Below are 10,630 nucleotides of genomic sequence, written 5' to 3'. Positions count from 1 at the left end.
ACATGCGCACTCGAGGTGAGTCATGAATTATGTCGCAAGGCAAAACTGCCTCTGCGCCATACACCATAAAGAATGGTGTGTATCCGGTGGTGCGATTCGGCGAGGTCTGTAGCCCCCAGAGTACGGAGTCGAGCTCCTCTACCCAGTGCGTGTTAGATTCCTTGAGGGACCGCACTAATCTGGGTTTGATGCCTCTCATGATAAGACCATTTGCATGTTCGACCTGGCCGTTAGTTTGTGGGTGATAGACGGAAGCATAATCGAGCTTGATGCCCATGTTTTTGCACCAGAGTTTTACCTCGTCGGCCGTAAAGTTCGTGCCGTTATCAGTGATGATGCTGTGGGGGACGTCGTAATGGTGTACAATCCCAGATATAAAGTCTATCACTGGTCCGGATTCGGCCGTCTTAACAGGTTTGGCTTCTATCCATTTGGTGAACTTATCCACCATGACCAGTAAGTATTTTTGCTTGTGGGTTCCGCCTTTAAGGGGTCCAACCATGTCAAGCCCCCAGACCGCGAAGGGCCAAGTGATGGGGATAGTTTGGAGGGTGGTGGGTGGCATATGGCTTTGATTTGCAAAGAGCTGGCAACCGACGCATCGTTGGACTAAGTCCTGGGCGTCTGCCCGGGCCATCGGCCAATAAAAGCATGTACGGAAGGCCTTGCTTACAAGGGACCGAGCTGCAGCGTGATGACCACCAAGTCCGGCATGAATTTCAGCCAGGAGGTTCCGCCCTTCCTCTTCGGAGATGCGCCTTTGAAGGACTCCTGTAGTGCTTTTCTTATAAAGCTCTCCCTCGTGGACTTTGTAGGCTTTGGATCGCTGCACTATGCAGCGTGCCTCATTTTGGTCCTCGGGGAGTTCCTGCCTAGTAAGGTAGGCGAGGAATGGTTCTGTCCACGGGGCGATGACGGCCATTATTATGTGGGCTGAAGGTGTTATTTCGTTGGCAGAGCCTCCGATTGTGTCAGAATGTTCGGTGTCGGGCAGTGCGGTTGGGTCCGGGCTGTTATTGTTCGGCTCCCCTTCCCATACTACGGATGGCTTGAACAGCCTTTCTAAGAAGAAGTTGGGGGGGGACTACATCGCGTTTTGCGCCGATGTGTGCCAGGACATCTGCCGCCTGATTATTTTCCCGGGTTATATGGTGAAATTCAAGCCCTTCGAACCGAGCTGACATTTTTAGGACGGCGTTGCGGTAAGCTGCCATTTTTGGATCCTTGGCATCAAAGTCTCCATTTATTTGGGATATTGCGAGGTTCGAGTCCCCGCGCACCTCTAGGCGTTGAATGCCCATGAATACTGCCATCCGGAGACCATGTAAAAGGGGCTCATATTCGGCTGCATTGTTGGAGTCTGTGTACATAATCTGGAGTACGTATAGAACTGTGTCTCCTGTGGGGGACGTCAAAACGATGCCAGCCCCTAGTCCGGACAACATCTTGGAGCCGTCGAAATGCATGATCCAATTTGAATATGTGTCGTACTCTTTAGGGAGTTCGGCCTCCGTCCATTCTGCGACGAAGTCGGCCAAAACTTGCGACTTGATGGCTCGCCGTGGCTTATAAGTTATGTCGAATGGGAGGAGCTCAATGGCCCATTTTGCAATCCGGCCCGTTGCATCACGGTTGTTTATAATATCGTTAAGTGGTACTTCCGAGGCTACTATTATTGAACACTCTTGAAAGTAGTGTCATAGCTTCCGGGATGCCATGAATACCGCGTAAGCAATCTTTTGATAATGTGGGTACCGTGATTTGCACGGAGTGAGGACAGTGGACACATAATAGACCGGCTTTTGAAGGGGGAATTTGTGTCCGTCCGTTTCTCGTTCGACGACGAGCACTGCGCTTACAACCTGATGTGTTGCTGCAATGTACAATAGCATTAGTTCGCCAATGTTTGGCGCAGCCAGGACTGGGTTTGTTGCCAATATGGCTTTTATTTCGTCGAGTCCGGCCGTGGCTGCATCCGTCCATTCGAAGTGTTTGGTGCGCCGAAGGAGGTGGTAGAGGGTTAGGGCCTTTTCTCCCAAACGGGAGATAAAGCGGCTTAGAGCCGCCACGCATCCGGTTAACTTTTGTATTTGTTTGAGGTCCTTTGGGATATCCATTTGTGACAGAGCTCGGATCTTGGCTAGATTTGCTTCAATTCCTCTACCGGATACAATGAAGCCCAAGAGCTTTCCGGTTGGGACGCCGAAAACGCATTTTTCCGGGTTGAGCTTGATGTCGTATGTTCGGAGGTTATCAAATGTGAGCCTCAAGTCGTCTACTAGAGATTCGACATGTCTTGTTTTGACAATCGCATCATCTACATATGCCTCCACTGTTTTGCCGATCTGGTTTGCCAGACATGTCTGAATCATGCGCTGATATGTTGCGCCGGCGTTTTTGAGCCCGAAGGGCATTGTGTTGAAGCAGAATGGGTCGTATGGTGTGATAAATGCTGTTGCGGCTTGGTTTGATTCTGCCATCTTGATTTGATGGTAGCCGGAATATGCGTCGAGGAAACACAACGAATCGTGTCCTGCGGTAGCGTCGATAATTTGATCGATGCGGGGGAGGGGGAAGGGATCCTTTGGGCAAGCCTTGTTAAGGTCTTTAAAATCAACACACAAGCGCCAGGATTTGTCCTTCTATGGTACCATCACCAGGTTTGCTAGCCAGTCCGGATGTTTTATATCTCTGATGAATCCGACCTCCAATAGCTTTGCTAGCTCCTCTCCCATGGCATGTCTCTTAGGTTCGGAAAAACGCCGAAGAGCTTGTTTGACAGGTTTGAATCCTTTTAGGATATTTAAGCTGTGCTCGTCCAGCCTGCGTGGGATTCCTGGCATATCTGAAGGGTGCCAGGCAAAAATGTCCCAGTTCCCTCGTAGGAACTCTCGTAGTGCGGCGTCTACATCAGGGTTTAAATGTGCCCCGATAGAAGCTGTTTTATTGGGGTCCGTTGGATGGACCTGGAATTTGACTATTTCGTCTGCCGGTTTAAAGGAGGTGGACTTGGATCTTTTGTCGAGGGCCAAATCGTCCCTATTCACCGTGGAGCGCAGCGCAGTCAGTTCCTCAGCAGCTAGGGCTTCGGATAGTGCCTCGAGGGCCAGTGCGGCTGTCTTGTTTTTGGCGCGGAGTGCTATGTTCGGATCACTAGCGAGAGTGATGATCCCATTAGGCCCGGGCAACTTGAGCTTCATGTACCCATAATGGGGTATTGCTTGGAAGATTGTAAACGCTTCCCTCCCTAGCAGAGCGTGATAACCGCTGCTGAACGGAGCCACATGGAACGTGACCTCTTCGGACCTGTAATTATCCGGCGTGCCGAACACCACATCTAGTGTGATTTTTCCTGTACAACGCGCTTCCCGACTGGGGATTATTCCTCTAAAGGTTGTGCTGCTTCGCTCAATGCGGTTCCAGTCTATTTCCATTTTTTGAAGGGTTTCCTCATAAATGAGGTTCAATCCGCTGCCGCCGTCCATGAGTACCTTGGTAAGACGAAAGCCGTCCACTATTGGACTGAGGACCAATGCGGCTGGTGCTCGGGCTGTTTGGAATTTAGGTTCATCACTGGCGTTAAAGGTAATAGCCGTGTCACTCCATGGGTTTATTGTTGCTACTTGGTAGACTTCGGCAAGGCTGCGGAGTGTCCTTTTTCGCATATTATTTGATGCGAAAGTCTCGAAGATTGTTAGTACCATATTGGTGTCTCTGGGGTGGCTTTCTGTGGCCTCCGGAATTAGGAGATCTTCACCAATTTTGGCCACCTGCCGGAGTATCCAACATGCTCTAAGGTTGTGAGTTGGTGTGGCGTCCTCTGCATTGTGAATTTTACAGGGTCCATTAAGCCATCCTTCTAGTACGGTTCCATGCCCTGTAGAGGGTTTTTGCTTTTTGGTGTTTGACCCGGGTGTCTGGCGATGATGCACCCTTTTATTTCAGACTGGGTTTGTATTCAGTGCCGGATCGTCCCAAAATTTTATTTTGATTTTCCAGGCTCTTTCCATCGCACAGTACTTTCGTACAATGGATGCTAAGTGAGCGAAATGTGTAATATCACGGCGACTTATGGCGTTGAGGATTCCCTTGTCCGTGCAATTATTGGAGAAGATTGAGATTGCGTCTTCCTCGCAGCAGTCCCTTATCCTGTTCCTAACCAGGAGGAATCTGGCCCAGTAATGATGTACTATTTCATCGGGCTCTTGCCTGATTTGGGATAGATCGCTTATGTTCGGGTGGGTGGGTGGAATTAAATCTGAAGCCTCACCCAATCTGAGGCTCAAAGGTCGAGGAATTTCCGAACTCGAAAATGTGGATTCCTGGATGTTGTCCAATGAATCCAGCCCGTCGCCTGACTCTAATTTCAGGTCTTGAGTGATATCCTCCCCTCCGCGGGTATCTGGCCTGGAGGGATCGGGAATCCGGACGTAGCTAGTCCTTAAGATAGATGAAGGGTCGCTGCACTGTCCCTCTACCACGGCAACGTGATGGGTGACTTGGGGAGAGTTAATCTCTCTCAGATCGGGTTTAGGCCCAATCTGGTCGTAATCCGTAGCGACTCCCAGGGCGGCGATGCGATCCAAGAGCTCGTTTATGGAGGAGAGCTCCATTGGATCTAATTTCTCGGCGAGTTCCGAGCTGACATGAAGATTGTTTTCGATGGCTCGAGAGGTCATCATCGGCGCAGAAGCCGAACAGGCGGTCATAAGAAAACCACCTAGCCGGAGGGTTTGGCCGACAGCCAAATCTCCCTTAGCAACGGTGCCGTCTTTAAAGATGGGGCGAGGCATCCTTCCTGATGGCGACGACACAGAGGAACTCTCAATGAAAGCAGCAATGTCAGTGTCAAAACTGGCGTATCTCGGGTAGGGGGTCCCGAACTGTGCGTCTAGGCCAGATGGTAACAGGAGGCAAGGGACACGAAGTTTTACCCAGGTTCGGGCCCTCTTGATGGAGGTAAAACCCTACGTCCTGCTTGATTAATATTGATGATATGGGTAGTACAAGAGTAGATCTACCACGAGATCGGAGAGGCTAAACCCTAGAAGATAGCCTATGGTATGATTGTTGTTCTGTATGTTGTCCTACGGACTAAAACCCTCCGGTTTATATAGACACCGGAGAGGGTTAGGGTCACACAAAGTCGGTTACAATGGTATTAGATCTACATATCCGTATCGCCAAGCTTGCCTTCCACGCCAAGGAAAGTCCCTTCCGTACATGGGACGAAGTCTTCAATCTTGTATCTTCATAGTCCAGGAGTCCGGCCGAAGGTATAGTCCGGCCATGCGGACACCCCCTAATCCAGGACTCCCTCAATAACCTTTCATTCACTGCTCTACTAAACATGATTTGAGTGCGAAGATCTACCTGGTGAATTACCAGAGGAGTATGACCCGTGAAAACTTTCGGGTTCAGACAGATTAAGGAAGGCATAGGTTCAAGCCATCGGGGCTTCTTAGAAGATATACCATGAACTTCAGGAGTAAATAACACAAGCTCAAAAGTAGAGCATGGTTGACAAAGCAGAGGATACAATTTACCAAAGGCATTGTGTATCCGAGGAAACGCTCACAAGCTGATAGAATATGAAGGACGCTATCGGATAAAATCCAACAAAGGATCTGGTGGTCCACAAGGGGTCTGATGTGAGCATCGGTACTCAACCAGAGGAAGAAGGAATGCAAGGAGATCAGTTTATGGAAACAACTGAAGAACTCAAATCTCCAATGCAAAGGAATTATGAATTCCAAGATAAGGGATCAGAAGCAATGCTCTGATTAGGGATGGATAAGCTGAATAGCCTTAGGGGTACAATCAATGGCAATTTGATTGTCGAGATCCAGCTCATGTCCGGAATGACGTCTGAATCGGAAGGATAAATTCCAGGGATCAACTAATGATTGTGTGCATTCACACACATGTTGAATCAAGAGGATCAGAATGACAATCACAAAGGGTTTTTTAAGTAAATAGCTAGACAAATAGTTTTGTAAGACTCTCTTTTACCTTGTACTCTGGTTACTCCTTGTAATCAACTTGTTGTATCTGTTATTTAATTCAATAAAGTTTTGATCTACTGTGGGGGTTTTGCCCCACAGTTCACAGTCAAAAAAATAGCTAGACAAATGGAATTAACCGGAATGCAAGTATGCAAGAGTTCCAAGAACAACAGGCTGTTGAGGATTTTTGAAAGACCAAATAGTATTTCGAAGTCCTTTGCGGAACACAAGAACAACTAGGGAGAAACAAATCCTTGGTATGTGTGAGGATTAAGTTGTAGGTGTATTTATGTGACAAGGAACTGCAAGGAAGCAGGCACAAGGATTCTCGGAACAATGACGAGTATTTCGGGGTATCTTGTACTAACAAGAGCAACTGGGAACTAGTGTAAGAATGGCAAGTACATGTAGTTATCTATAGGGGTGACGGTGGAAGGGAATTGCAAATGCAATGAGCAAAAGTTCTCGGGATAACATCAGAGAGTATCTTCAGAATCCTTCGGCGCACCATGCAATCATCTGGAGTGAGGGGCTTTCCGGGAGGAAGTAATTATGAGAACCTAGAGCCAGAGTTCGTAAAACCATTTAACCCGAATAGAAGAGAGTTCAGAGTCCCAGAGTAAAGGTCGAAGAATAAAAGATCCTACTACCACCCGATGGCGACGTGGGCCCTTAAGCCACAAAGCCATGTTAGTAAAAGTTTTGCAATGTCTAGACTCAACTTCGGACAAGGAGTGTGGAAGGGGGATTCCTACAGGCAGTCGGCTCTGATACCAACTTGTGACGCCCCCGATTCAATCGTACACTAATCATACATGCAAACGTGTACGATCAAGATCAGGGACTCACGAGAAGATATCACAACACAGCTCTACAAATAAAATAAGTCATACAAGCATCATATTACAAGCCAGGGGCCTCGAAGGCTCGAATACAAGAGCTCGATCATAGACGAGTCAGCGGAAGCAACAATATCCGAGTACAGACATAAGTTAAACAAGTTTGCCTTAAGAAGGCTAGCACAAACTGGGATACAGATCGAAAGAGGCGCAGGCCTCCTGCCTGGGATCCTCCTAAACTACTCCTGGTCGTCGTCAGTGGGCTGCATGTAGTAGTAGGCACCTCCAATGTAGTAGGAGTCGACGTCAACGGTGGCGTCTGGATCCTGGGCTCCAACATCTGGTCGCAGCAATCGAGTATAGAAAGGGGGGAAGGGGGAGCAAAGCAACCGTGAGTACTCATCCAAAGTACTCGCAAGCAAGGAGCTACACTACATATGTATGCATTGGTATCAAATGGAAAAGTCTATCATATGTGGATTGAACTGCAGAATGCCGGAATAATAGGGGGATAGCTAGTCCTATCGAAGACTACGCTTCTGGTAACCTCCATCTTGCATCAGGAGAAGAGAGTAGATGGTAAGTTCACCAAGTAACATCGCATAGCATAATCCTAACCGATGATCCTCCCCTCGTCGCCCTGTGAGAGAGCGACCACCGGTTGTATCTGGCACTTGGAAGGGTATGTTTTATTAAGTATCTGGTTCTAGTTGTCATAAGGTCAAGGTACAACTCCGGGTTGTCCTTTTACCGAGGGACATGGCTATTCGAATAGATCAACTTCCCTGCAGGGGTGCACCACATTTCCCAGCACGCTCGATCCCATTTGGCCGGACACACTTTTCTGGGTCATGTCTGGCCTCGGAAGATCAACACGTAGTAGCCCTACCTAGGCACAACAGAGAGGTCAGCACGCCGGTCTAAATCCTATGGCGCAGGGGTCTGGGCCCATCACCGATTGCACACCTGCACTTTGGAGGGCGACCGAAAGTAGAACTAGCCCCCTTAATACAAGAGCAGGCTTACGGTCCAATCCGGCGCACGCCGCTCAGTCGCTGATGTCACGAAGGCTTCGGCTGATACCACGACGTCGAGTGCCCATAACTGTCCCCGCGTAGATGGTTAGTGCATATAGGCCAGTAGCCAGACTCAGATCAAATACCAAGATCTCGTTAAGCATGTTAAGTATCCGCGAACGCCGACCAGGGTCAGGCCCACCTCTCTCCTAGGTAGTCTCAACCTGCCCTGTCGCTCCGCCACAAAGTAATAGTCGGGGGCCGTCAGGAACCCAGGCCCACCTCTACCGGGGAGGAGCCACCTGTCCTTTCAGCCCCCTCATCAGAATCACTTGCGGGTACTCAACGAGCTGACCCGACTTTAGTCACCACATGTGTCATGTATATAAAGTATATAGTATATACCCGTGATCACCTCCCTAGTGATCACGGCCCGATAGTATAGCATGGCAGACGGACAAGAATGTAGGGCCACTGATGGAACACTAGCATCCTATACTAAGTAGTAGGATATCAAGTAAGGGTAACAACTGTAGCAACAATGACAGGCTATGCAGCAGAATAGGGTTAACGGAAAGCAGTAACATGCTACACTACTCTAATGCAAACAGTATAGAGAAGAATAGGCGATATCTAGTGATCAAGGTGGGGGCTTGCCTGGTTGCTCAGACAAGAAGGAGGGATCGTCGGTGACGTAGTCGACCACAGGGGCATCAACATCGTCACGGGGTCTACCGAAGAGAAGAGGGGGGGGACAGTAAATACATAGCAAGCAAGTGCATAACATGACAACAGGCAGAGCTAAACGTGTTCTAACTCGATATGAGGTGATACCGGTGAAGGGGGGAACATCCGGGAAAATATCCCCGGTGTTTCGCGTTTTCGAACAGATGAATCGGAGGGGGAAAGTTGCGTGTTTGCTATGCTAGGGATGTGTGGCGGACGAACGGGCTGCGTATCCGGATTCGTCTCGTTGTTCTGAATAATTTTCATGTACAAAGTTTTTCCATCCGAGCTACAGTTTATTTTATATTAATTTTAAAATATTTAAATCAATTTTAGAATTTATTTAGATTCCCAATTTAGATTAGTAATTACTTTTGTCACATAGTGCAGTGCCAGCCACAGTGTATTACAGGTGGGGTCAGGTCAAAGTCAATAGTCCAGATAGCAGTTGACTAGGTCAACGTTGACTGGTCAAACTAGCTGGTGTGACCCAGTTGTCATAGATACATTGAAAATTAACAGTTTAATTAATTTAATAGATTAGGTGGGGCCACATGTCATTGACTTTGATATTCTTAAACAGGCTTTTAAATGAAAAGGGGCCACATGTCATTTTCAGTTATTCAACTAAACAGTTTTATTAGGTTCTAAGTACCTGGTTAGGGGAATGGTTAAAACGGGCGGGCCCACACGTCAGTGGGTCAACCCACTGTTAGAACGTGTGTGTGTGCGCGCGCGCATACGTGTGCCCGCCGGTGAGTTACAGAGGACGGCGGCGCACGCGTAGCCGGCGGCTCCAGCGACCAAAAGGGGCAACCCCGGGTGCCAAACGGATAAGCGCGAGGCGCCGCGTCGAGACGTGCCTTCGTCTGGAGCTAGGAGTGGCTGGAACAGCGCCGAGGGCGATGAGCGGCGGTGACTACGACGGAGCTAGTGGCAAACGGTGCTGGAGGGCACGGGGAGGAGGGGGAAAAGGCCACGGAGGGCTGGAGGCTCACAACGGAAGCGGCAGGATGCATGATGGAGCCGGAGGAGGTCGGGGTCGAGCGGATCGATGACGAGGTTAGCGGCGGCGGCCGATGGTGTTGGAGAAGAGGGCGCCGGTCGACGAGGGGACTCCGCCGAGGGGAGCAAGGCGAGGGAGGCCGGATGCCTGACATGGCCCCCGGGATCCGTCCCTCTCCGACGAGGAGGCGGCTTGGCGGCGGTTCCCCGGGCACGGGCGTGGTCGGGCGGTCGTGTACGGTGAGGCGCCGGCGGGGGAGGGCTCTGGCGTGGGAGTGGTGGCGGAGGTGGATGCTGGGGAGGGTGAGGCGAGCTTGGGGTGGTCCGGCGAGGCAGATAGTCGACGGGGGCGAGCTGGCGGCGACGGGGTCGAGGCGGAGGCGCTCCGGGCGGGCGACGGGCGGGGTCAGGGGCGTTGGTTGCCCCCGATCCAGATCCACTCGGGGCGGGTGGCGAGACGAGGTGGATCGAGCGAGGAGTGGGGGTTACGGGCGATGTGGGTTAGGGTTTGTAGGGGTTATGGGGGCGCCGGCCGGGCCGGCCTGGCTACCCTAGTGGCTAGCTGGGCCGAGGCCTAGTGGGGGGGGGGGCTTTTCCTTTCTTTCTTTTTGTTCTGTTTTCTTTTCTTCTTTTTATTTTTATTTTTCTGTTATGTTTTATTTTAGATACACATTATTTTTAGTTTTAAAAAAATGATAACAACTCTTAAATTAATGTTTGAGAACCACCCACTGCCATAAATGTTTTACCCAGAAATAAATTAGTTTAGAATTTTATTAATTGAAAAAGGTCTTCACTTAATTGTTTTTGCTGTTGTTTTAATCACTTTAGAGTAATTAATTATTTTATAAAATGTTATTTCTCCACCAATACTATCCATGATTTATTTGTCACAATAACAACATTTTAGTTTTGAGAATTGAAAACTTTTATTGCTTGACTTTAATTCGAATTTGAATTTGAATCGGTTTCGAACTAACACGAGATAAGCGATAGTAATCGAAGTGACGTGGCATCATTAGCAGAGAATTACTGTAGC

This window comes from Triticum dicoccoides, chromosome 6A (assembly GCF_002162155.2).
Source record: "Triticum dicoccoides isolate Atlit2015 ecotype Zavitan chromosome 6A, WEW_v2.0, whole genome shotgun sequence".
Lineage (NCBI taxonomy): Eukaryota > Viridiplantae > Streptophyta > Magnoliopsida > Poales > Poaceae > Triticum > Triticum dicoccoides.
The sequence above is the reverse complement of the archived record's forward strand: the minus strand, read 5'-3'. Positions refer to the sequence as shown.